General features: G+C 52.6%; 1 long non-coding RNA gene across 1 annotated transcript; it reads left to right on the plus strand.

Annotated features, from left to right (window-relative positions):
• The first annotated feature begins 19,127 nt into the window (after nucleotides 1-19,127).
• LOC135999625 (uncharacterized) lies at nucleotides 19,128-20,044 on the plus strand. The gene is made up of 3 exons (XR_010607700.1): nucleotides 19,128-19,244; nucleotides 19,595-19,684; nucleotides 19,897-20,044. It is a non-coding gene; the product is annotated as an uncharacterized LOC135999625 (long non-coding RNA).
• The last annotated feature ends 6,532 nt before the right edge of the window (nucleotides 20,045-26,576 follow it).

The raw sequence follows: 26,576 nt of genomic DNA on the forward strand, positions 1-26,576 counted from the left end.
GCATGGAGAGCATCACCTCCCACAGTGGCAGGGCAGTGCTGCAAGCCAGAGTGCTCTGTCAGCAGGGCAGCCTCGGCCACAGCAGCGTGGCCGGGCTCAGCGCTGCAGGACGGTTGGGATGCCCTGGGCAGCAGCAGAGGGCTGAGCTGCTGCTCCCGTGGGGCTGGCAGGAGCGTGGTGGGGGGCTCTGGGCTGTCTTGCTCAGCTGTGGCTGCTGCGGGCCTGGCTGAGCCCCAGGGCTGGAAAGCATGGTGGGATGGAGGGTCCTGCTCCTCGGGGGTGTCCTGCAGGATTCCTTGGCTCTGGCAGCCAGAGCGTCTCCGGGCCCCTCTCCCCACAGGGAACAAGCCCTCATGGCTTTTGGGGCAGTACCTGTCTCCTGGTGGTGCGATTGTCAGCAGCGTCGAGACCACCTCCCCAGGGCTCCTGTTGGCCATCAGCAGAAGCAGGGACTGCACCTTCTGCCGGGCTGGTGTCGTGTTGATGCACTCCAGGTTTTTGTGGATGCAGGTGGTGATCTTTGGCACCTGGAGGGGACACAGGTGAGGATGGTGCACCCACTGGAGTGCAGCCATTTCCTCAGCTGCCATTTGCATCCCTCTCTGCCGCCTTCAGGTGGCTTCAGGTGCCCGAGACACCAGGGGTTGGAGGAAGAGAGCGATGCAGGGAGGAACAAGGCTTGACAGGGCCAAAGGGCAGGGGAATCCAGCCACAGGCCACTTACATCCACCAACCAGAGTTTAGGGTTTCCCGTGACCACGTCCAGCGGGTTTCTGGCCATGTCCTTGTCAAAGGTGCTGGAGTCGGTCATTGCCTCGATGAAGAGCAGAACCATGTCTGTCCTCTCAGAGGGCTGGAGGTAATCTTCAAAGAGCTAAGGGAGGAAGGGAGGCAGCGAAGCCATGTCACGCCAAGTGTCCTGATGCTGCTGATGAGCCGGGCAGTGCCAGCAGCCCTGCAGAGACGCCCGGCAGTGCTGGCGGCCGTGCCCGCAGCAAAGGTGGCAGCAGGGGTGGCAGTGACTGCACAGGGAGGATGGGAAGAGAGGCCCCAGGGTGAGGGAGAAGGGTTGGGGTCACGGGCACAGGGTGCTGGCCCTGCCGCCAGCCAGGGCTTGCTGGTGGCCAGCAGGACTGGGGCTGCTGCTGGACACTGGAGCGCAGCCCTCACATCGTCCCTGCTCGGGGACAGCAGGAACCCTCTCAGCAGGGACAGGGAGGCCACGCCAGCCCTGCTGATTGTGGAGGCCTTTGCTCACACACGTCCCCTGCTGATGCCACAGCCAAGAGTGCCAGCAAGGGGGGAGCTCGTTACCTTGGTAACGTGAGTGGTGCTGGGCGAAGAGCGCAAGGAGGTGGCCTTGGCTTCCCAATCCCCATGGAGCTGTGCGTTCTCCTCTGGCAGTGTCGCACCTAAAGATTGGGGCAAACACAGAAGAGTGGGTAAGACACAGCAGCTTCCCCAATACCGGACAGAGCTTTGAACTTGGAATGGCTGAGGAGGGAGGTTATGACCCACAGTCAGGGGAGGAGGTGGTGGAGAGTGGTGCCACGGAAAGGCTGACCCTCCTCCAGTGTACGTGTGCGAATGCTCCTGGCCCTGGAAACTCCAAGGCCCTAGAGCTCTGCATGCAGTCCCACAGTTCAGTCCGCCATGGCTGGAAGAATGGTGACATGGGGGACGGCTCGCACTGCTGGAGTGCTGTGCGGCAGGGATACGGGCCCCTCGGGAGAGATGGGAAGATGCTCCTGAGGAGCAGCTCAGCTACACGGGACCATCAACAGCCTGGGACAGAGCGCGGGGGTCAGGAGCAGGGGCAGGGCTGGTGACATGATGGTGTCTCCAGCAAGCAGGAGAACCACTCATCCCAGTGCCCAGGAAGATTAGAAGAGGTATTGGGTGATGTTGGTGTGCAGGGGGATCCATCCCACCACAGCTTCTCTTACAGTGTTGCTGATACTTGACTTTGAAGAGGGAACAAAGAGCATCCAAAGCCAAATATCTGATCTCTTCTTCCTTGGATGACACGAGCAGGACGAGCTGTCCCAGCAGCTGTCCGAGGATTGGGATCTGGATCAATGCGTAGGAGGCGTGTCTGTCCTCATTGGGATCAGCCTGGGCAAGGGAGGAGGAAGAACAGAAGGGCTGAGGGCACCTGGGGATAAAGCCCTGAACCCAAGAGTGTGCTCAGGGCTGGATGCAGGCAGGTCAGAGCTCTGCAGGGCCCTGCGGGCCCCATCTCCCAGAACAGCCCCACGCGGGCAGAGCTGCCAGACCTGGGCTCCCCCCGGGCTCCTTGGGCAGTCCTGGCCGACACAGGATTGGGGCAGAGCTGGGTCCTGGCAGAGAGGGGTGTGCCTGGTCCTTACTTTCAGTAAGTTGGACAGTAAATGGCCCAGCATCGCCATCCTGCCCAGAGCCCTCTCCTGCACACATGCTCTGCTGGAGTTGGTGAAGGTCATGAGCATCTGGGGAGAGAGAAGCTGCTGGTGAGCCCTGGGAGCAGCCACCACTCCAGCAGAAGCTCAGGTCCTGGGCTGGACTGGCCCAGTCCATTAAGGCTTCCCCTGGTCTTGAGCAAAGCCTGTAGTGGGGTTCCTGCCCTTGGGCCCCTGGCAGGCTTGGGACAAATGTCCCGGGCCAGCCCTGTGGCCAGGCAGGAAGGCAGATGCCACCCTCTGCGGCCACTGTGCTGCGGAAGAGCCTGGTGGGCAGCCCCTGGTTCCCCGGGGAGGTGGGCGCCCTCCCGGCAGTGCGCTCTTTCTGTACGGCACGGGTGGGACTGTCCGCTCCAGAGTGGACACCCCGTCCCCCAGGGTGAGGAACAGCCCTTGTGAAACCCACTCTTTGCACATCCCAGACCTGGAAGATATTGTGCAGCAGCTCGCTGACTCTGGAGACACAACACCGGAGCACCAGCCTATTTAGCATGTTGTCCATGGTTTGCATGGTCTGCAAGGAAGACAAGGAGATGTGGCATTGTTTCCTGCCATCTTTCTCGCCCCCAGGGGACTGATCTGAACTCCCAGCACTGAGAGATGAATCCCGCGCTGATTCACCATGCCTGGGAGAGACCCAGGGGCAAATAATCTGCTGCAGGCAGAGCAACCTGCGGCACTGGGCATGAGCAGGCCCACAGGCAGGGGATGAAGGGCTGCGGGTGGGACAGCAGAGCTGAGACCCTGCCCTGCCTCGGATGTCTGGTCGTATCACAGAGCAGGCTGGCTGGAGAGCAGCCCAGGGGGACTGGGGGCTCCTGTAGCTCCCCCAGCACTTACCACATGGTAGAGGTCACAGCCCAGGCCCTGCATTTCTTCTTCTGGAGGAAGCAAGAAGACGCTGGAGAAGCAGGCTTCGAGGAGGCTTGTCTCCTTGCCCTCCAGCACCATCTCCACTGAGCTGCAAAGAGAGATGGGCCAGTCAGACACTGGTGCTGGGAGCGGCGCCTGGAGGCCTCGTGCAGGTGGACACGGGGCTCGGGGGCAGAGGTCCCCAGGAGAGACGGGCAGGTACCTCAATTCGGCAATGGCATGCATGCCGATCTGCCGCAGCGCCGTGTGCAGTTGGTCCCTGGGCTCCTCTTCCAGCAGCACCTGCAGAGCACAGCCGGGATGGGACCTGGCAGCTGCCAGCACCCAGTGCCACCAGCCCCCGGCCCTGCCCAACAGTGTCCTCACTGGGTGCCAATGCCGGGGGCCTCGATCCCTTCCCCAGAGCCGGCAGGTATCCCCTCACCTTGATATTGTCTGCCAGCTGGTATATCTGGCAGAAGAGATCTAGGCCCAGGGACAAGCCAGGGCCCCTGCTGGTGGCACACAGGTCGCAGATGCTCTGAAGAAATTGCATCTTCTTGTTCTCCTCCTAGAGCCAGGGAGCAGAGAGGCAAACCGGGAGTGTGAGATGGGGACACAGGACCAATAGGCACCACAGCACTAGGGGTGCAGTGCCATGTGGAGACCTGGGAGCAGCAGCTCTGCCCAGCCAGCACCCTCCAGCAGCCCTGCAGCACAGCCCCTGTCAGCAGACGCTGGCACAGCCACCTGTGAAATTGCCGCGGTTACCTTTTCTGGGTTTCTGACAAAGGCCACGATGAAGTCCACGTGTCCCTTTTCAAACTCATACACCGGTAACCACGTGGCATCTAATAAAGGAGGAGATCAGGGAGGGCTGCAGAGAGGGTTTGCAGGCAGGACAGAGCAGAGGAAGGAGCTCTGCCCCCATCCAGCCCCGTGCCCGCTGCCCTGGCACAGTCTCCCCGTGCGTGTCAGGGCTGGAGGGTGCCCGGCAGACCCCAGGCAGGACGGGGAAAGCCCCTGGTGCAGCAGGTGAGGAACTCGCTTCAGACGGGCAGGAAAGGTCCCCGTCTCACAGCACGGCTGCCTCCTGCCCGCCCAGCTGCCTCTCGCTGCCCGTGCCCTGGAGCAGAAGCTGGGTCCCCTCTGCCCGCAGAGGCTGTGCTGGGGCCGGCTCCCAGCTCGGAGCAGCCCTGGACTTCAGGCAGCATCGTGCCCACCACCCGTGGGACCCCTGCCAGCGTGCGGGGAAACGTGATCCTGGTGTCGAGCAGGGAGCGCTCGCTGGCCCCCACCCTGCCCAGACAGTCAGGGCCCCTCACTCACCGATCTCCAGGTGCCGGATCAGGGACATCTCAGAGGGCTCTGGTGGAGGGCTGACCTCCTGGGGAGCCCCAACCTCCGCCCAGGCCACCCTGGGGCGGCTGGGGGGTCTCTCCTCCAAGGCCACCCTGGGGGGGCTGGGGGGTGTCTCTTCCCAGGCCTCCATGTGGGGGCTGGGGGGTCTCTCCTCCAAGGCCTCCATGGCGGGGTTGGCGGGACTGTCCTGCCAGGTCACCCTGCGGCGCCTGGGGGGTCTCTCCTCCAAGGCCACCCTGGGCGGGCTGGGGGGTCTCTCCTCCCAGGCCTCCCTGGGGTGTCGGGGGGACTGTCCTGCCAGGTCACCCTGCGGCGCCTGGGGGGTCTCTCCGCCATCCTGCTGGATGAGGGGAAGTGGTAGGTGTGGGGAATGGGGAAGCTTCGGCAAAATCCCTCGGTGCCGCGGGTCTGCCCGGGGCAGCGGGGAAAGATGCGGGCTGCGCTCAGGGACTCCTCAGCCAGAGTCTGCCTGGGGCAGAAGGGAGTCTGCTGAGGGCAGCTAGAGTTCGTGTATGGTTGGACTCGATGAATTAGGCGTCTCTTCCAGACACAGTGATCCTCGGATTCTCTGACAGACGTGGGCTGTGCTCGGGGGCTCTCGCCAGCTCCGTGCTCGCGCCCTGTCCAGTCGCCGTCCTGCCGGACAGTGCGGGCTGGGGCCCACGGCTGCGCTGAGCACATGCAGGGTGGTGGGTGTCACCACGTGAGGTCACAAAGGGCCCCGCTGTGACCCTGCGCCTGGGGAGGCACAGGCCAGCTCAGCTCTGGGCACCTGGGTGCTCTCGGGGTGCCCCCAGGCCCCCCTTTGCCCTCATGTCCCCTCGGGACCTCCCTGTTGCCCTGTGGTGTGTCCCCGAGCCCCGTGTTCACCTGGCTGGCTGATCTGAGCAGCAGCAAAGCTGCTCCTTTTGTGGGTCTGTAGAGATTTCTAGGGATTTCCAGGGCGGGCAGCAGAGAGGATGGACTTTGTGTAAGGTGTCTGCTGTCTCACTGCTTCCAGATGCTTTCAGTGGCTTGAGGATAAACTGACCATGTAACCAAGTGACAAACTGTACCCAGAGAGGCCAGAGGAGGGATCGGGCCTCTCCAGGGAAGGGCTTTGTTGGTCACACAATAACAGCTTCAGGGGGGGTGTAGGTTGGACATGAGGAAAAGGTTCTTCACCCAGAGGGTGCTGGACACTGGAACAGGCTCCCCAGGGAGGTGTCACGGCCCCAAGCCTGACAGTGTTCAAGAAGAGACTGGAGAACGTCCTCAGACACATGGTGTGACCTGTGGAGTTGTCTGTGCAGGGACAGGAGTTGGACTCGATCCTGTGGGTCCCTTCCAGCTTAGGACATTCTATGGTTCTACGATTCTGTGGTGAGAAGCCCTAGTTCCTTTGTGGCCTTCCTTAACTACTTCCATGGTTTCTAACACATCGATAACCCTTGTGTTTCTCCTACCACATGTCTCTCCATCCCCTACCTCCACTGGGACAGCAGAACCAGGGGCCTCACCAGCACTTCCCTCAAATGCTGCCACGCCACCCTTGGGTTTGCCTCTACCATACCTGGTTTCCTCCCCGTCCCCCTTCAAATCTGTTTTAAAGCCCTCTCAACGAGTCCTGCTAACTCCTGCCCCAGGATCCTTTTCCCGTTTTGAGACAGGAGCGTCATAGTTGTCGCTAGCAGGCCGGGTGTCATGTAAGCCGACCCACGATGTAAAAACCCAAAGTTCTGCCAGTGACACCAGTCCCTCAGCCAGGTGTTGGTGGGTTTTCCTGCATCTTTCCTCGTCATACCCTGAAAATGGGGTACAGAGGAGACCACTACTTGTGCTCCTGATCCCTTCACCTAATCCTAACGCTAACCCTAACCCTAACATCAACCCTAACCCCAACACTAACCCTAATCCTAATCCTAATCATAACCCCAACCCCTAAACCTAACCTTAAACCTAAGCCCAACCCCAACCCAAACTCCAGCCTCAACCCTAACCCCAACCCTATCCCTAACACTAACTCCTAATGCCTAAACCTTAACCCTAATTCCTAAACCTATACCCTAATTCAAACCCCTAATCCCCAAACCTAACCCTACCCCTAATACAAAACCTCATCCCCAAACCCTAAGTGACTAAGTCAAATCCAGCCCTACACCTAATCCTGACCCTATCAGCCCTTACCCATAACCCTAACGCTAGTGTCTCTAACCCTAATTCTAACCCTAATCCAACGTGCCCCTAGCTCTAACTCTAATCCTAACCCTGATGCCTAAAATATCAGCAATTACTAATAAAATAAGTCTATACAAATAAGGGTCATAGATTTTAGGTGTTTACTAAGTTAATAAGAATATGGTTCACAGATGTTAAGTGTTTAGGCACTTGTTAAGCATTAAGTAACAAGAATGATATTTGTTAAGATAAGCAGGCGAAGGTTAGGAGACAATGCGCTTGCTCCTAGAAGACAAGGTGGTGAGACCAGCTTGAGACCAGCTTGAGACCGGTTACTACAACCTCTGCGGTTTTGAGCCAAATAACAAAGGGACTGTGCCTGCCCAGAACCCGGGCTCAAGCAGTGGACAGTTTGAGAAAGACTTCTTACTTCATCCCAGGACCCTTGAAAGACCAATACATTGAACTGCACATGTGCAAAGCACATTTACATTTGCTAAGGATTTCCAAGAAATGGAATGCATATGCAAAGAATTTCCAAGAAGTCTAATGAATATGGATGATCTGTGTGGATATAACCTGTGTCTGGGAATTGTTGGGGGCCCCCACTGGGCAAAAACATGGAGCCGATGTGTCAATAAAGGGTGCTTGCTTCTAAAATCGTAAATTGATTTGGTTTTAGAAGTTTCTTCAATTAGCCGATTTATGGTATCACTCTAACGAGAGAACACATACCCTTAGGATGACAGTCTCCTGCTATTCTCTGCCAAGTACAGTGTCAGACATGGGCTTCCTTGCTGACATTCGTGGTAGAAATCATCGCAGCTACAAATAGTTTCACACACCTGAATAAGGCGTCTGGGCTCCCACTGTGGGCTATGGAAGTTCATTGGTTCAGCGGAGGGGTTTAGGGCATGATCGATCATACTTAATAAAAGCATTTCCTGCAGGATGTGTCAAGCCAGCCTGGAATCCACTGATTGCACGGATGGTACAGAAACTGCAAGGCAAACGGACTGGATGTTGACAGTCACAGTGTAGACAGAATGAGAGTTCTGCTCTTAGCGTTCTATGTGTGAGTGGACACTGCCCCAAGAGAGCCCTCGGCCTTGCCTTCGTTTGCTGTGTTCCACCCACGCTAAGAGATGTTCAGCCCACAGCGTTTAACACATACTCAGTCTGCAGAGGAGTTGATCCAGCTTCCTGCAAAGAGGTTGTGCTGGTTTGACTGAAAAGGGGTCAATTTTCTTGGGGCAGTTAGAAACCTTTCTTTTCCATGGCTCACACACTCGTTATTTGGACTTAGTTTGAGAACAAGCAGATAACAGCTCAGCACAGTGTTAATATTTTTAATTGCTCTGATCTGAGAGCCAAGGACACTCTGAGCTCTGCCCACAGGTGTCGAGGAAGTGGGGGCAGAGATGGGGCAGAGCTTGACTGACATCCAGAATGATCAATGAGAATATTCCGTCCCATTAGCGTCATGCTCCAGATTTAAGAGTGGGGCCTTGTGGTTTCTCGCTCTCCTCTTCTGCTATCTCTCTCTCTCTGTCTCTGGGTGCAGCTGGGGAAGTTTCAGTCAGGACGTTTACCTCGGCCTTTTGCCATTTTGTAGAGGCCTCTGGGCTTTTCTGCCTTTTTCCTCTCTTTTCTGTCTCTGGGATTGGCTGCGGGACCAGGTGTAGCTCGCTGGGACTGGCTGCTCAGTTGTGGATGGAGTTGGTGAGGAATTGCCTTGAGTATCTTTTATTTCTATTTTATATATGTATTTACTAGTAGTGTGTTCGTATTTTGTTATTTTATTGAACTGTGTTTATCTCAGTCCAAGTTTCTCCCTTCCCTTTGGATTCTCTCCCCTGTTCGGGGTGGGGAAGGGGTGAGTGAGTGGCTGTGTGGTTGTATTGCCAGCTCGGGTCAAACCACAACACGGCAGGAGTATGAACTGCTACAGCTGTTGCTTCCAGGAGAAAAGGCGGATCATCCAGAGTCATCCTCCTGTGCTGGCACACAGGCTGCTGACCTGTCAAACCTTTGTGCTGATACTGCTGTGTCAGCGCGTCCTTTAAATATGCGGTGCGTTTCTTCCAAAACTGAAATAAAGCCTCTGGCCTTCTGATGTTTGGGCAACTGGGCCTAACTACCTGTTAAGTAAAAATATGTAACAGTTGAGTCCTTTGTACACTGTGAGTGTGCCCTTGACTCACAGGAATAGAGGTAACATGGCAAAAGGGAGTTCTGGTTAAACAGGCCAAACTGAAGGGAGCGGCGTGACTAGTACTGGCATTGGTGTCCAGGGTATGTGGACTCGCTGCAAAAATCATTGGGATGTGTCTGGAAAACACTCAGAGTTGCTGCACAGCAAGCGAACTGATGTGTTCTAATTGACAGCTTATCAGAATCCATCTACAATGTAGGCAAGCACCATGGATAAATCAACAAGAACTCTTTGCTTTTTGCATCTTCTTGTCAATTGTTTGCTCATGCTGTTGCTTTTAAACCCCTACAGTTTTGGAGGAGGACTCTCCTCGCCTTGTACTACAGTGAGGAGGCCTTGACAGCTAAACCGGTCTCTGGTCTCCATCTGTTCCATCACTCCTGCACACATTGGCATTCTGCCTACAGTGATGTCTTACTGACCACTTTGCCTTTTTTAGCCCCCAGCCAGTATGACGGTGACCCAGAGAAGCTTCTGCTTTGCCCAGAGATTCTGTTTGCCCTTTTACTTTCTGCTTGCCCTTTTACTTTCTGTCTGATGCAGGTGGCACCAATGTAGTGAAGGAAAAACACAGCTATGTGGCTCAGCATCCATGCGACTTTGACTCAGTCTAAGGACATAGAGACTACTGTAGGCACAGAGAGCAGAAAATGGGCAAGGACATTTGTTTGGCTACTTGTGAGGTCCTGGGAGCTACAGGCAGTTGCAGAGGCTGTTGTGGTTTGTGAGGGTTTTTTGTGGTTTTTTTGTTTTTATTTCCTTGGGGCATGGGAACAGTTTCCATATGTTACAGAAAGCCAGTACCCCTTATTTTGACAAGTGTTCTCCTTCTCATCAGCTCTTCAGTGATGCTGTCAAAGTGGCAGTTGCTTACAAACAGAATTCAGGAGATTTCATGGACAAGGTCATGCGAGAACTGGAGGTAAGAAGGGCGCTACTTCCTGTGCTCCTCCTAAGTGACGAGCAGCTCTGCTCTTTTTTTCCCCTCAGGGAAAGCAGAGCCTGTGGCAAAGGGTGAAACTTTGCAGGCATGGAAAGATTTGCCTGATGCTGGTGACATGTGTGCGACATTGGAAGGGGTGAGCTGGTGACTCTCTGAAGAGCCCACGTTGCCCTCAACCGAATTTGAAAGAACCACAGCAGAGTGTAGCTGTTGCTGTTGCTCTCATGCTTCTCAGCATTTCCTTGTCCTGCCCCTTTCCAGAGCTTTGACCTGCAGAAGAAGGGTGAGAACTTGTCAGCTAAAGAGGAGAGCTGGCCTGAAGGGAAGCACCCATCTGCATAAGCCCTGGCTGCTGAGTCTGTTCTTTGCCTTTGCTCTAGATTTCTGGGGTTTGTTAGAGCTGGCCTTCACAGAGGAAAGTGGTTTTTCTCATGCCCCGAGAGCTCTGGTGATGGGCAGCTGGGCTTCTCCCCTTGTATGGGGGGCCTGTCCGGGCACGACCTTCCTTGTCTTGGCCCCAGCCCCTGCACATCACCCTTCCCTTCCCTGCACATCACCCTTCTCTGCCCTGCCCTGCCCTGCCCTGCCCTGCCCTGCCCTGCCCTCCCCTCCCCTCTCCTCTCCTCTCCTCTCCTCTCCTCTCCTCTCCTGTCAACTGCAAATCAATATTCTCAGGACATGAAGAACAATTGGTCTGAAAACTCGTTGCCGTAGCGATCCTAGAGACGTGCCCAACATGTGATCTTGCTTATGGCAAATGTCTCTGGCTGTTAAATATCACTGCCACCGTTTTCTTTCCAGTGTAGATTCTTATGAAATCAGCTCTGGTTGGTTGTTCTGCTTTCTTTTTTGCGCTGGTTCCTGCCTTGAGAGTCAGGCTAGGGCTGGTTCATCCCAAACAAGGGGATGAAACAAGTTGATGATCTAAGGAAGATCCATCTCAGGTCAAAACTGCGCTCCAGGACTTTAAACGCTTGGGTCCGCCTCCTGCCTGCCTCTTGACTTTTCAGCATCATCAGTGGGGGTTGCAAAGAAGGGACGTGCACCTGCATGTGTTGTTGTCCTGTGTTCATCCCACCCCGTTCCCAAGGACCCGACATTCAAATGCTCGACATGAGGGAGCCACTTGTCAGCAGAAAACTGCTGATATGATCTGCTGCCTTGCACGTGGAACAGCAAGACCCACATCACCCAACGGCATCTGTCACCTCTCGGGTCCAGCTGAGACCTTATCCTGGGTTTCCACATAGAGTCACAGTTTGGGTTGAAGGGCCCTTCCCAGCTCCCCCAGTGCCCCCCCTGCCATGACCAGGGACATCTGCACCAGCTCAGGTTGCTCAAAGCCCCGTCCAGCCTGGCCTGGGATGTCTCCAGGGATGGTTCATCCACCACCTCTCTGGCCAACCTGGGCCAGGCTCTCACCATCCTCAGGGGCAACAATTTCTTCTTTATATCTCGTGTTAATCTCCTCTCTTTTACTTCTAACCATCACGCTTGTCCTATCGCAAGAGGCCCTGCTCTAAAGTCTGTCCCCATCTTGTTTACAGGTTCCTTTTAGGCCACAATAAGGTCTCCCCAGAGGCTTCTCTTCTCACAGAACTCCAGCTTGGTTGTGGTTGAAGGGACCTCTGGAGATCATCCGGTCCAACCCCCTTGCTAACGCAGGGTCACCAGAGCAGATCGCACAGAGTCGGTCCAGGGGGTTTGAATGTCTCCAGAGAAGGAGACTCCACACCCGCTCTGGGCAGCCTGGTCCAGGCTTTGGCACCTCACAGCAAAGAAGTTTCTCCTCATGTTCAGATGGACCCTCCTGTGTCAGTCTGTACCCATTGTCCCTCACCCTGGTGTTGGGCACCACTGAACAGAGTCTGGTCCATCCTCTGACACCCACCCTGAGATATCGGTCCCATTGATCAGATCTCTCTCAGCTTCTCCAGCTAAACAGCGCCAGCTCTCTCAGTCTCTCCTCATCAGAAAGATGCTCCAGACCCCTATGCATCTTTGTGTTCTTCCACTGGACTCTCTCCAGTAATTCCTTGTCCTTCTTAAACTGGGGAGCCCAGAACTGGGGAACCAGTAACTCCAGATGCGGCCTCACCCGGGCAGAGCAGAGGGGGAGGATTCACCTCCCTCGACGTGCTGCTCACACTCTTCTTAATACCCGCCAGGTACCATTGGCCTCTTGGCCACAAGGACACATGGGTGACTTGTGGCCAACCTCATGTCAACCAGAGCTCCCAAGTCCTTCTCCGCAGAGCTGCTTTCCAGCAGGTCCACCCCAACGTGTACTGGTACTGGACCCCTTCTGTCCCAGGAGATATTCCATGCCCCGTAACATCGTGCTCATCAGCAAAAAGGGAGGGAAGTGGGGTGGGGGGACAGCCATCGCCTGGGGTCTGCTGGATCTCCCTGTGCTTGTGGGAGCCCGTGAGTCTTTGCATCGCGTGTTCCGGTTTTTTCTCTCTTCCTCTTTCAGTTACTTATCTCACTTTTTTTTTATCTTAACCCATGAGTTTTCTTACTTTTGCTTGTCATATTCTTTATTCCCGTCCTACTGAGGGGTGTGTGGGGCTGGTCTGCCAGCCAAGGCTGCCCCACCACAGCTCCCCAGGCCCTCACATCTCGAGTCCCAGCAACAGCCCACCTCAAGCTGGCCAGAAACCCCAAAGTTTCCTTTCTCCCGCAGGCCCATTTCTTTAAGTTTCAAGATACCATTTCCCACTGTCGATATCAATCAATGGCTTGGCGATCAGCAAATCACTTCTGACAGAAGAAATAATCTCATGCAACACGTGTCACGTGTAACTGAAAGATAAGTTCAGGTTGGTAGATTTATTTTTTTTTTCCCCTGTGTGGCCTCACTGGCTTGTGAAATTGTTTTTAATTTTTCTTCATAATCCATCTTGGCTTTCCACGCCACGGTGGCACAAAAAGGAACCATGACCTGTGTGAATCTGTGATGTTGTGGAGGGGCTGCCCCCTGGAACGGCGGCCACAAGGGACAGGACTCCATTGTGTAGTGGCTGCGTCGGTGATTTCTTTTCTCTCCCTTTTGCAGCCTCCTTGCTCTCGTCGTCTCAACGCTGATCTCTCCCAGCTTTCCTCCAGCTGCTGCCGTTGGCCATGTCCTCTGTGGGTAAGTGCAGCTCGACCCCTCCCAAGATGCTCTCTAGTTGAGTTGGGGTTTCTAAAATGGAGGGAAAAGGGATGTCTCGCTTTTCCTCACACAAAGTTCCCTCCCAACCTCCAAATCCTTTTTTTTCTTCACCAGACCCCCTTTTATCCCATACACTCTCCACAGACCCCAGTTACCATTTCTGTTACGAAGGGGAACATCTCACTTTTCTGTGCATGACCAGGATGATGTGGAAAATTGGCAGATTTTGGTTCTTCAATCAAACTGGAGAGCAAATCGACCTGCGAGCACCATACCCCCGACCGACTGCCTGGCTGCAGCTCACAGCTACAAAAGCGTCCACTGGTGAGTACTCATACATGTACTTCATGGAGGACTCTAGACAAGAAATCCCTTCCAAGCGGAGCTTTCCTCTCGCTGTTCAGGTTCAGGGTACGTTGGTCTTGTCTTACGGCTCGGCTGCCATCAGAGCTGGCGCCACGAGCCTCCCTGAGAGCGTCATCTTGGCCTTGTTCTTGTCCTTGGGTCGCCAGTGTACAGATGAAGCTGCTTTGAATTCTCACAAGCTTTTATGCTCCTGGATTTCTCTCAGAAAGCAGGAAGTTGTTGGCCTGGCAGCTGTGTCAGCTCCAGGAAAGCTTCCAGCAGAGTTTGGGGTGTATGACTTGCCTTCTTACTTTGGGAATCTGAAAATAGTTATTTTCTGCACTTCAGTGAATGGAAAGAAACAGTGGAAGCTGCGCTGAGCTCTGAGATCCAGGGGCCTTTTTTCCTCTGCCCTTGGGCAGAGAAAAGAGAGACGCAAATGACCCCCAGCCCCTGTTTTGTTGTTCAAGGCTCCATATTTGCCTCAATAATAATCAGAAAAAGAGTAAACTGATTTTCTAGGCTGAGTCATGACACTGGATTTGTGCACTGTCAATGCACAGCCAATTGTTTGGGTTCTATGTTGCATTATGTTGGTTTGTTGTGTTCGTTTTGGTTTTTTTTCGTTTGTTTTCCAGCTGCTCCCGTGGCCCCAACTTTTTCCCTGGATCTTCAGCAGCAGGTTTATAGAACCGGGAACTATGTCAAGCTCCTCTGCTCCATCCCCTCGTCTCCAGATTATGGCAGAGAAGTGCAGAACTACACTGACTTCGGCCTTGCAGTCTCCATCCCAGTGTCGAACGTGAAAAACTACAACTACGATCTCCGGCTGACGGGAGAGGAGCTCACGGGCTCTTACAGTTGTGCCTATTTTTTGTATAAATCTGCACATCCCGTTCTCTCAGAGAGAAGCCACTGGATCTGCGTGACTGTGAAACGTTAGTGTTCAAACCCTTCCTCACTGGAGCATCTGGTAACTACTGTCTCATCTTTAGTTAATTAATTCCCCATGCGCTTGTCTATGGATTCATCCCTGAGTCTCATCTCCATCCCTTCCTGTCCTATCACTATGATTCAGTCCAATATTTGAGTCTGGGCTCTTCTTGCTTCTCGCTGGATCTTTTTTCACTGATCTCCGATGAGCCTTTGTTTTGTTAAACTGCCGATATTGTTTCTAGTCCATCACCTTGAAGGGGTTTAGTCTGAATAAATCCTTTTCTTCCCAGAGAAGTGCAGAACAGGCCCTGTCATGTCTTCCTTTTAGCCTTGAAGTCGTTATTTTCTCCCCAGTCGATTCCGTTCTTCCCAGCAAAGTGCGAACCAGACCTGATCTCACAGATGGTCAGTGCAGTCTGGAGCCATTTAGGTAAATACAAATTTTACAGCTTCAGATTTCGGCATATTCAGCTCACTAAGTACCACGAAGCAAAGAGGATATTAAAAATCACACAGCCTTATCATACTGGGTGATTCGTTCTATCTAGGATGCATTTAATTAAGCTAAGTGATTGATGTAAAACTTAAATTGGGCTCATCCACTGACCCGTGAGCAGTAAAACCATCGCTGCACGGGCAGCTTGCTCAGCAGAGAGCTCCCAGCAGCTCCCCAGGCTGTCATAGTGATGGAATCAAGTGGCTGTTTTGTAGCCCAGTGGCAGACGGTGGGAAAGGTCCGCAGGAGGCTCCGTGCACCCACTTCTTGTCACGGTTCAGTGTGTTGTTCTGCATCCTCAGGGGTTTCCCAACGGGAGTTCTGGGCCCGGCTGCAGCTCCGGCCTTTCCCTCTTCTGGAGCCTGCACCAAACTGCTGCTGGTTTGGCTGGGGGGTCGATGCCTCCGCCAGCTCCCCCACTCGAAGCCACAGGACGAGGCCCAAGTTTGCCCGTCTGCAGCTCAGAACCTGCGCTCGTCCCGTCTCCTTCCCTGCGGGCTGTTGGAAACCGCGTTCCTCCCCCCGTGAACGTCCCCGTTTTCCATCTGGCTCCTCTGCCGAGGGTGCGTTTGTGCCCGGGCAGGCGGCAGCCGTGTCGCCCCAGCGAGTCCCCACCCTGCTCAGCCCTGGGGAGCCCCAGTGTGACGTCAGAGCCGCCGCTGTGAGGTCAGAGTTGGCCAGCGTGGCCTTCCCGCCTGGGGAAGGAGCCCCCAGCTGCCGTGTGGCTGTTGCCCTGGGCAGGCAGCTTGTGCTGTGGGTGCTCTGGGGCTGCTGGAGCGGTTGGTGCCTGGACGGGCCAAGGGCTGCGCCGACTGGGGAGCCCACCTTTGCCAGCCATGGCGAGGAGAAAGGCATCCCAGAAAAGACGCCAAGGGGCCTCCAGAGGCTCCTCGGGGATCAAGGCCGACCAAGAGCCGGCAGAGGAGGCAGCAGGACCGAGCTGCTGCCAGACGAGCGGGTAGGAAGTTGGCTGCTCCTGCCCGGGGCAGCGGGTTGGGGTGGGAGCTGGGACGTGGCCGGACACGGCCCGTGGGGCGGGGAGCAACGTGGGAAGATGGCAGAGGCTTCTGGAGAGAGAAATGGAGCTGGGGAAGGGGCCGGAGTACAAGTGGGATGGGAGCGGCTGAGGGACCTGGGGGGTTCAGCCTGGAGAACAGGAGCTGAGGGGAGACCTGATCTCTGAACTGCCTGAAAGGAGCTTGGAGCCAGGGGGGTTTTGGCTCTGCTCCCATGGAACAAGTGCCAGGACGAGAGAAAACGGCCTCAAGTTGCGCCAGGGGAGGTTGAGGTTGGATCTGGGGAACAATTCCTTCCCCAAAGGGCTGTCGGGCATTGGAACCGGCTGCCCAGGGCAGTGCTGGAGTCACCATCCCTGGAGGGGTTGGACAGATGGAGATGAGGTTCTCAGGGACATGAGGTAGTGACGGGTTTGGGGTAGCAGTTGGACTCGATGATCTTGAGGGTCTCTTCCAAGCAAAATGGTTCTGTGATTCTATGAAGAAGACCCCGTGGCTTGCGAATCCCCCGGTCTGTGGGGAGGGCTCTGGGCTGGACGGCCAGCTCGCTGTGCCAGCCAAAAGCCAGGGTGCAGCAGGGGCTTGTGGGGAGGCCAGGATGGAGCACGTTCTTCTCTTCTGCACCAGAGACCCTGTGAGAGATCCTGCCAGATCCTGCCAAGTGTGGGATGGACCAGCTTGAGGAGATGGGGAGAGGAGAGGGGGGACCCCTGGCAGCAGCCCAGCTGTGCTGCCTCTGTCCCCGCAGCTGAGACATCCCCTGCGAGGCTTCCCGAGGCCGAGCTCTGGCCAGGGCCTCGGCTCACACAGCGTGGGGCTGGTGGGCAAGCGGCATCTCCTTTTGTCCTCCCGCAGGAGCCCCGGCACGAGGTTGGAGCTGGTGACACGGTTGTGGAAGTCAAGTCCCGGCTCAGCCACTCAGGGGTCTGCAAAGTGGTGCAATAAGGCCACAAAAATTGCATGTAAGTTCAGCCACTGCTGCTCGCTGTGAAGTGCTTGGGCGTGAGCTCCTGGAGAGGAGACCTCAAGAGACAGGCCTGATTTTTCTCTGGTGTTTTTTTTTTCCCCAGGGATGGTGTTCAGCCTCACTGGCCATGGGGCAGGTGCCCTGGTCACCCTGTGGACACGTCTGCTGAGCGTGTGTGTCTTCACCGTGTACGTAGTACAGGTTTTGCTGTGGACAGGGGGAAGGGGATGTCCAGGGCCGGTGCAAGCAAAGGGCAGAGCAGGGCGTGTTCCCCAGCCCAGACATTGTTGCCCCCGAGAGTGGTGAGAGCCTGGCCCAGGTTGCCCAGAGAGGTGGTAGATGTCTCATCCCTGGAGACATCCCAGGCCAGGCTGGACAGGGCTCTGAGCAACCTGATCAGGGTGAAAATGTCCCTGCTCATGGCTCATGCTCATGGACGTTGGACTCAATGAGCTTTGAAGATCCCTCCCAAGCCAAACTATTTTGTGATTCTATGTGAGAACACACCTGCTTTCCCAGCCAAAGAGAGAGAGCGAGGTCCACACCACAAGGCTGCTGACAAGTGTTGTCTTCATTTGCTCTTTATGGATTATTTTCCTTCTCTTTCAGAAGGTGCTCCTGCAGCTCTTCCTCTGGGCAGGAGCTGCCAGTAGTGTTGAGCAGTGTGGACAGAAATCATGCTCCTCCTGGGCACAGTCAGCAGCAAGCTTCCCAAACGGCAGCTTTTCAGCCTAAAAACGCAAATCCAGCTGTGAAGGGGTTTGCTCGAGACTTGGCTCCTTGGCAGCCCCTGGACTCCCTCTTTTTCAGGCACAAGATGGCCCCAACAAAGAAGCGGTTTGCGATGGACATGCGGAGGATGCGCTTCTTGAGGGACATGAGGTTCTTCCGAGTCATCCTCTTGTTGCTCCTGGTGGCTCTTGGCATTTACTGCGTGACCTCGATGCCAGGGTGGTCAACACGGACAAAGGGATGGATGGAGGTGGGTGACTCCTGCAAGGGAGCGCTGCTGACAGTGGCTGGAGAAATCATGGGCTCTCCTGCCTCCGTGCAGGGTGATCCAAAGAAGGAGCAGCTTGTGCCGTGTCTCCTGGGGAAGCCTCCCCTGGGGAGCCCTGGCAGCTCTGGTAGTGGAGACTCTAACGGGGAATTTTTCCCTTTCAGGAGCAGACATGTGGGTCTGCGGCAGAACGGCAGACTCGGAGGTAAGAGATGTTTCCTGAGCTGGAACTGGGTCTGTGCAGAAGCCTCAGCCAACAACTCCTGCTACCTGCACCCATTTTCCTAAAGCTGGGGCTCCTGTCCTTCCCTCCGGCCTTCGCTTTGCTCAGCCTGGTGAAGAGGGGAGCGCTCGCAAAGCCGGGCGAGCACACGTGTCTGTGCTCCTTGCTGAGCTCCAGCGCTCTCCAGAGGGGATGGACCACTCTCTGACGAGATCTGCTTTCCTGGTCCTTCAGCAATTATCGGGCTTTGTTGGCGGCACAAACCCAAAAGATGCGGCTCCTGCTGCAGGAGGTGGCTCGGCTGAGGGTGGAGCTCCGCAGCGCGAGGAAGGTGAGGGTGCACTTGGGGAAGGAGGTTTGGCTGGGCGGAACCGCCGAGAAAGCCTCCTTGGGCTTGTTGGTGGGCTCGGATGGCTGACCGTGCTGTTTCTCAACCCAGGCAGCATCCAACGTGGCTTCGGAAGTCTCCGTGGAGATGTCTGACTGGGCGCTGCAGAGCACTGGTATGGACACAAGCAGCCCAGCCGTGCTCCCGGCGCTGCTCTCCAAAGCGGCAATGAGGACAGGACTGAAAAATGAGGAGCTGGCAGCGGCCTCACGAGTTGCGTCTGAGCACCGCGTCCTCCTGGTCTGTGGCCTCTTGCAGTCATCTGCCCTCCCTTCCTTCCAGGTGCCACCATTGACATGCAGAGAACTTCCCAGACCTACAGCTGCCAAGGGAAGTGGAGCTGCATGGTTTTACGGCTGTTTCACCCTGCCAACCCTCCTGAGGCTGTTCTGCAGGTATGGCATCAGAAATCCTCAGTGCTGGCGTCTTGCCTTCCTGGGAAGTTCGCGACTGAGCTCAGGGCACTTCCGAGCTGCAGCAGACCCCACAGACACCCCGGTGCCTGCGCTTCAAACTCCAGGAGCACTTGTGTTGGCCTCAGCGGTCTCTCACGCTTAATTTCTCTGCTGTTCCCATTGCAGCCGGATGTTTCCCCAGGGAACTGCTGGCCTTTCCAAGGGCATCAGGGCCAGGTGGTCATCAGGTTGCCAGCACGAGTCCATCTGAGCACCGTCACTGTGCAGCACATCTCCAAGGAAGCCTCTCCCTCTGGGTTCGTCACCAGCGCCCCCAGAGACGTCGCCGTCTTTGTAAGTCTCTGCTGGGCGCTTCTGCCTGGGATTTGGCCCTGTGGCAAAGCCGTGACAGCGACTTTGTGCGTCCTCTGAGGTTTGTTCCCCACTCTCTCCTGAGCCCGGCCGTGCCATGGCACAACACTTCAAGGGCTCTAGAGATTTCCTCTCTCAAGACTTATTCTGGCCAAAGCACCTCAGGGTTCTTCACCAAAACTTCAGGCGGAGACTGAGCTCCAGCCCAACCAGTGCCAGACGAGTGCTGGAGTCCCAGCAGAGGCTGGGAATGGGACGGGGCTGATCCAGCACGTACGTCTCCTCAGTGCTGGGATGAGTCTGAGCTGCTCTCCTTGTGCTTTGCCCCCGAGGGAGTGGATGCGGATGGAGAAGAGGAAACTCTGCTTGGGACGTTCATGTATGACGTGGCGAAAGATCCCATCCAGACCTTCCCTCTGAAGGTACGGTCCACATGCGGGGGAAAGATGCCAGGGAGCAAAGCAGGTTTGCCTGCAAGTCCGCAGCAGGAAGAGCGTGAACGTTTTCTCGCTGGGCACAGGGGCCCACAGCGCTTTTGGGAGCTTGTTCCTGTGCAGAAGCGGGGCTGGCGGGGGCAGATCCATTGACTGCACTGTTGCTCTTAACGCCTCTGTTTCCTTTTCCCTCTTCACAGAACGCGCCACTTCGCAGAGCCTTTTCCTATGTCAAATTTTTTGTGAAGAGCAACTGGGGAAACCCGATGTACACCTGCATTTATCGAGTGCAGGTTCACGGGAAGATGGCAAAACCAGAAAGCCTCGGTTGAAACCAGAGAAGAAACAAAGGCAAAAAAATAAAAAACGATGTGTCAGTTCAGATCGGTGTAGAGGATTTGCAAATCCGATTCCTCACCCCATGAACGTTCCTGTTCTTGATCTGGCTAATCCGTGTCAGAGGTTCGTTTGTGTCAGATTGATTAGTGTCGACGTGGAATTTTGAAGTGTTTCTCCACTTGTTATTCTGCCCTCCCCTCGGCACTGGCATTCCAGGGCTGGGCAGGGTTGGAACTCCGTGCTCCTGGCAGCTCTAACAGCGTGTAGGATGGGCAGGGGGTCGGGCAGCTCGCTGATGGGCAAGAGTGTTTCCTGGGGGTTGCTGGAGGATTCCAAGGGGCTCCTGAGAGACGGGGCCGGTGAGTGGGCATCCCAGGATGCGGTTGGGGTTCTGCCATTTCATACCATTTCAACCAGCACAATGGGCTAAAGACAGAAGGGGGGAATTACAGAATGGTGTCGCGGTTGAGACGGAGAAACGACATAAACCAAGTTCTTCCAGGATGAAAGTAGTAGATGCCATTTATTGCCACAAGTGTATTTTTATACAGTTTTACCAATTCATATGTCTCTTCACTATTGGTTACAAGTTACGGCAGTAACATCTCATTGGCTGATTTTGCTATCATCAATGTTACTCTTCTACTCCCTTCTCTCTCACGGGTACACCTTGATACCTCCGGATAATCCTTTACTCCCATCTTTTTTCTAAAGTATTTAAAGCTTGAGCTGTGCCAACACCAGGTACAAGAGATCCTAAAACTCTTAACCCCGATCCCCAAAAATCTACACTACCATCACATTTTGACTCATATATATGCAAAAAGCATTTTTCCTGTCTTACTCTTCTGTGATCTATCGTTATAGATACATTGGGTGTTAAGAGAGTTAATTGTCTCAAACTACACAGTCATCCAACAGCGTTAGAAGGAATTCCTGGCCAGGCTCTGTCTCCACAGATCAAGAATGCACTATACGGGAGTTTTCGGGGTCGCTGTCCCATATTATCAACGGCACCCCTTGGATTCCTCCGCGAGGCATCACACCATTGAGTTTCATTTCTATAGTCACCAAGGGTAGCACGAACATTTTGCAGTTTTATCCATTCATGCTCTTATATATTGTTCTGACACTGCTCACAAAGCAGCTGGATACAAGCGTCCCTGGGCATAGATCCCAGCAATTCCAAATCCTGTGGTTCAATATCTGCTTCCGGGAGGCAATTAATCCAAAGTGCCATGTTGGTATTATTACAGTTCGTTGCGATGCCTCTGCACCGACCACTATTTTGAAACAGTCGTGTGATGCTGCTGTAGTTGTCAAGGGGGATGCCAACCAAGCATGTGTGGAATGGGCTTTCCAGAGATGCCGTAGCTAGGCGTATAGAGTCCTGGCCAGTCGTGTTGGCTAAAGTAATCCACATGTTAGTCTTTGTCTGTGCAGGCATCCAAAACGCAGCAGCTGCAGCAGTCATTGTCAGGAAGATAACACAGGTTTCACATTTCACGCTGGCAACCATTGCAGCCCTTGATCTGTAAAGACACAAGCATAGTCTCTCCCCCAGGTTACCAATTGATGTGGCCTTTTCCATTGACCATTAACTAGTGATTTGAACGTAACTAATGTAGGTTCTTTCTGATTTAGCATGTTTTTGGGTCATACTTGTAAGGTGTTTCATCACAGGGGGAATTTGGGCTGCACCACTTAGATATAAGTGATTCATCACATACAACGCTTTTGACAACCAGTTTTGTGGTGTTTCCCCTACTTCTCCCCCTTTTTGTTTAAAAAAAAAAAATTCAGAATCAGATGCGTGCGTTGGACCTTGACTACGTACTCAGAATCACAAATCAAATTTAGAGGTTCCTCCTTAAAAAGCTTTAAGTGACATAAAGCTGTGCCAAGTTCTACTAATTGTGTTGAACCTTCAATAATTTTTACAGAATGATGCCAATTGTTATCTTCACGTGAGACCACTACAGCTTTATGAGACTTCCCTGAACCATCAACAAAAACTGTGCAAGCATATGGGATCAGACCAAACACAAGTATAGTCTGTGACCTGATGTGAAAGACTTGCAGGTTCTGCAGCAGTTTACATTCAGGCATGCCAAAAGCTATACTGTTAAGAAAATCAGCTAGTGCAATTTACAAGGACATAGATTGCAAATAAAAAAAAATCAAAATTAGATTTCACAAATGGCACATATATGACAAAAGGATCATGGCCTATTAAGACTTAAATTCATTCCCTGCATTTCTTGATCAGAGTAACAATCTGTATATCAGTCTGTTAGCATTCTCGTCATACTGTCCCACAATAGCCACAAGTTGTTTCTGTGTTGTAGCTATAAATAGACAAATCTGCAAGTCCCATCGAATGCAGTCAGCCTGTAAGGTTGTCATCAATTCATTCATCAAAGTCTCAAACTCCATTTTGGCTGTCATATTTACTGGATATCATTTTCCCTTACCGCATCGAAGTCCTGTTTCAGTTCTATCAACGTAGTGTTGGCTTTACTGAAACATTGGCTGCCAATACTAATGGAAATACAGCATTCGAAATTTCCGTGGAGATTTCTCACTTGTAGCAAGCAGATCTGCACCATCCAAGCAGCTTCTTGGAGGACATGCAACTAAACAGAATTCTCAGCAAACATTATTTGAGCTTACGATTTACTTAACAAATCTTGACCTGAGAGAGGTATAGGCCTTTCTGGCAAATACGAGAATTCAGTTATTAAAACTTTGTTCGAAATTTGGCATTCCATTGGTTTCAAAAAATGGCCTTTCTTTCTTTCCCATGACCTCAAAAACTAGCACGGTGAATTTACTAAGAAATCTCTTACAACTAGTTACCACAGAATAAGTCCATTTAAAAAAACCCCTCTTTGGTTTAATTTCCCAGCTTCATTAGAAATATGGATCCACTGGCGATGCCTTTAAATTTCACCCTCAGACTCCTTCATGCAGGATTACAGTTCTCCAGCAGTAACATTGCTGGAGGGTGGGCAGGGGGGAAGAAAGCCTCCCTCTCGCCGCCATCTGAGATGGCAAGATCTCCAGCCCAGCATGAAAACAAATCAGCCCAAACTCCACATCAGACCAGCCTGGCTCCACTCCACGCCCAAATTAGTACCAGTCTGAGCCAGAGACGCACTCAGCACTCTGGCCCCCTGTGTACACATGCGCAGGCACGTCGCAAGAAGAGCCAGAGGCCACGAATGCATTGCAAAGAGCAAGTTTTATTTTAGTTACCTCTCTACCGGGGGATCTCCAAAGTCGCACCTGAGCTCCCAGGCAGAGGTGACACAAGGGGGACGCAGGCGCTGGTCAGTTCAGCCCTGCTGGAAGATCACTGCGCCTGCTGAGCTCGCCTGGATTTCAAGGCTTCAGGCTGGTGCAGCCTCCCGCTCTTTCTCACAACAAAGCAAGAATCTCGGACATAGTGATAAGGTGCCTGGAGTTTCTCACAGGCCTGTGTTATCTAACACAGAGGTTCTGCTCATCGAGCACACAAGGTCAGTAAAACAATTAGCGTGATGTATGTGCTTTTTCTACAGACAGGTGCAAGTCACTTGAGCGTATTTACATTTAACTAACCTCCTCACCAAATCTCCCGCTACATTCCCATACACCCCCCAAAGCTGAGCGGTGTGAAAAGACCGACTTCAGCAAGGAGGTAAAGTGATGGGCTCTTTCCCCAGATGTGCCAGAACCTAAGAGACGAGACGGAAGCAAAAAGAAACAGCACTGACGACCTCTGATTCAGAGCCGAGAAGCCACGCAGTGCCACAACAAGGATGGATGACAACACTCCAGGGAAAAAAGACAGAGGGAGGGAAATAAAGCCCCCTTTCTCCGCTTAGCAGCGGGCAAACAGGTTTTTCCTTTTTTTTTTTCTTTCTCTTCTTGCTGCAGTTTAGACATAGCCAAGGCCACGCAGGTGGCGGAATCGCTGGTGCTAAGGAGGAGTTGCCGGACTGCTGGGTTACAATGAGCTGAGTTTATCTTGTAGCTTGACACAGGCCTGAAATTTATATTCACGCTGTACAGCACAGCCCTGGGATATTTTGCTTTTTTGTTTTCCCATTTCATTCCAAACATCATACACTTTATATGCAATTCCAGTTAGCTCAGCAATAGCTACATTCCTTAGCTCCATTTACCTTTTACAATTTACAGATGTCAAAAACCAGCATATTAAACATCAATCTATTATTCCGTTTTCCTAGATCCAAATCAGTTCATATTCTAGCAACTTTTAAATACAACCAAGTTCACATCATAGCATTTAGGTTGGGATTTTTGTTTTTGTTTGGTTGGTTGGTTTGGTTTTTTGTGGGTTTTTTTTTTCAATGCGAATCAGAGTTTAACAATTTAAATTCTTTTCTGGTCTCAAAATTATTAGATAACAATAAGAGCAAATGGACTTACAGTACCGTACTTCATCTCACTTTTTCCAAAATTCTGCAGAACAACATCCATTTCAATACAGCACTAAAACCCAGAATTCCACATTCAAGTCACATTCAAGTACAATATAGTTTCAAGTTTTCTTTTATCAGAATATTTCCCCAGAAGTTACTCTAATGTGTAAGGATGCATCCTAAGGGGGAGAAAAGTGACATTTTAGTAGCAGAACCGGTTCCCACGTTGTAATTACCTCCCCTAAGAAAATTCTTTTGGTACCAAATATAAATATATAAACTAAAATACTGAGCTCAGATAGGAAAACCAAATACCAAGTTCCAATTTGCAGACGGATCACAGTTGCACTAATTCAAGACAATATCTCAATTTTAGCATTGCACCTGTGGACCGCTTACTGCTCAGCCAGGTAGAGGCGCCGCTGGGTCTCCCTGACAAAACAGCTCAGTGCGCTGGAGCCCAGGTGGCACCTGCCCCCACACTGCTCTAGCAAGCTGGGCTGGGCAAGGCTTTTATCAGTGTCTCATCTGGCGTGCTACAACTGTTATCCCAAACCCAGGATTCTTTACTTGGTGTGCATACAAAACAGCCAAATTTGGTACACCGTGATGAGACACAGCCTATCGCAGAGTTGTGCAAGTCCGAATGCTGGTATAAAGCCAGCATGGTAGAAAGAAAAGTAACAGCTATTACACACAAAATTTTATGATCACATTCATGCAGTAAAGAACTAAATTACTCATGATCTTCTATATTATCACAAAACGCACATTTTGAGTCCATGGATTCGCATTATTTAACAGTCTGCGAACTCACCATACCATACAACAGACAAAGACCTACTAAAACTGCAACATGCTTAAACAGATACCCACAAAGAAAACAAGCGAACAAGGAAGACATCTATGATTGCTGTGTTATACTTAAAGGTACTTAGAAGTTCTATTCTCCGGCCAGTTTTCCCAATCATTTAACTTCTATAGCAGCCACCACTGATTTCAATATTTCACAAGATCCTCTTTCCTCATATTTCCAAGTGCTTTCCTATGTTCTAAAACACCTCCCAATGCCGATTTCTTAGGAACATGGCTGAAAACAGTCATTTCTGACCCCATCTCGTAAGTAAAAAACCATGAGAAGGGGGAGAAAGCACAGGGCTGCTTGCAGCGCGAGTGGGAAAAGTGGGGAGAAGGATTTACGGCACACTTACACAATCAATACCACAAAAAACCAACTGTAACAACAACCAGTAAAACAATTAACTCACATTCCTGACAAGCTGCTTGATTTTCACAGAGGCAATGCACAGAAGCACATAATACTTACTGTAAAACTCACAGATAACACGTTGACAGTAAACATTAGCATTCTCTACTGCTAATTTCAACATCAGTGCTTCCTTAGCTTCTAAGTTTTCAACCTGCTTATTGATGGCCTCTTGAAGATGGTCAATAAATTGCATGTAGTTCTCATTGGGACCCTGTTTAATAGTCGTAAATGATTTGGCTGCTTTGTCGGTTTCAGGCACCTTTATCATAGCTTGATATGCAAGGTCTGCTGACTGCCTCGGGATTTCAGAAACTAATCGTGCCTGTAATTGTGGTGTGCCAATTAGTGTCTCTTCCAAGAGTTGGGGGATACCTGCCCCTTTCAACGAATCCCCATCGTTCTGTCCGAAATGATCTATAGCTGTTACATTGCATAGGTCTAATTTTGCTTGAGTCTTTCATGGTTTTTATCTGATCTCGAGGCAACACGTACACATACTCCTTTTCTTTTCTTTTTAAATTTTCAAGAAAATGCTGCGGACCCTCATCCTCACCCGACTCATCAGATAACACGGACTTGAACGGTGCTGGAGAATCTTTAGTAACAGGGGGTTCGGAACAGTGCACATTTTCGTGGTGTGGGGGTTTTTTTCATCTTTTTTTTATTTTTCCAAATCTAGACCAGGAAAGCCACCCCGCTCCGCTGTCTCTGCCTGTTCCCGTTGCTCTTTTAATCCTCTCAAAGCCTCTGTCAGGTTGGGCCCGTGCCACCTCCCTGGGGAGCCTGTTCCAGTGCTCCAGCACCATCTGGGTAAAGAACTTTTCCTCATGTCCAACCTGAC

Source organism: Caloenas nicobarica, chromosome 29 (genome assembly GCF_036013445.1).
Source record: "Caloenas nicobarica isolate bCalNic1 chromosome 29, bCalNic1.hap1, whole genome shotgun sequence".
Taxonomy (NCBI): Eukaryota; Metazoa; Chordata; class Aves; order Columbiformes; family Columbidae; genus Caloenas; species Caloenas nicobarica.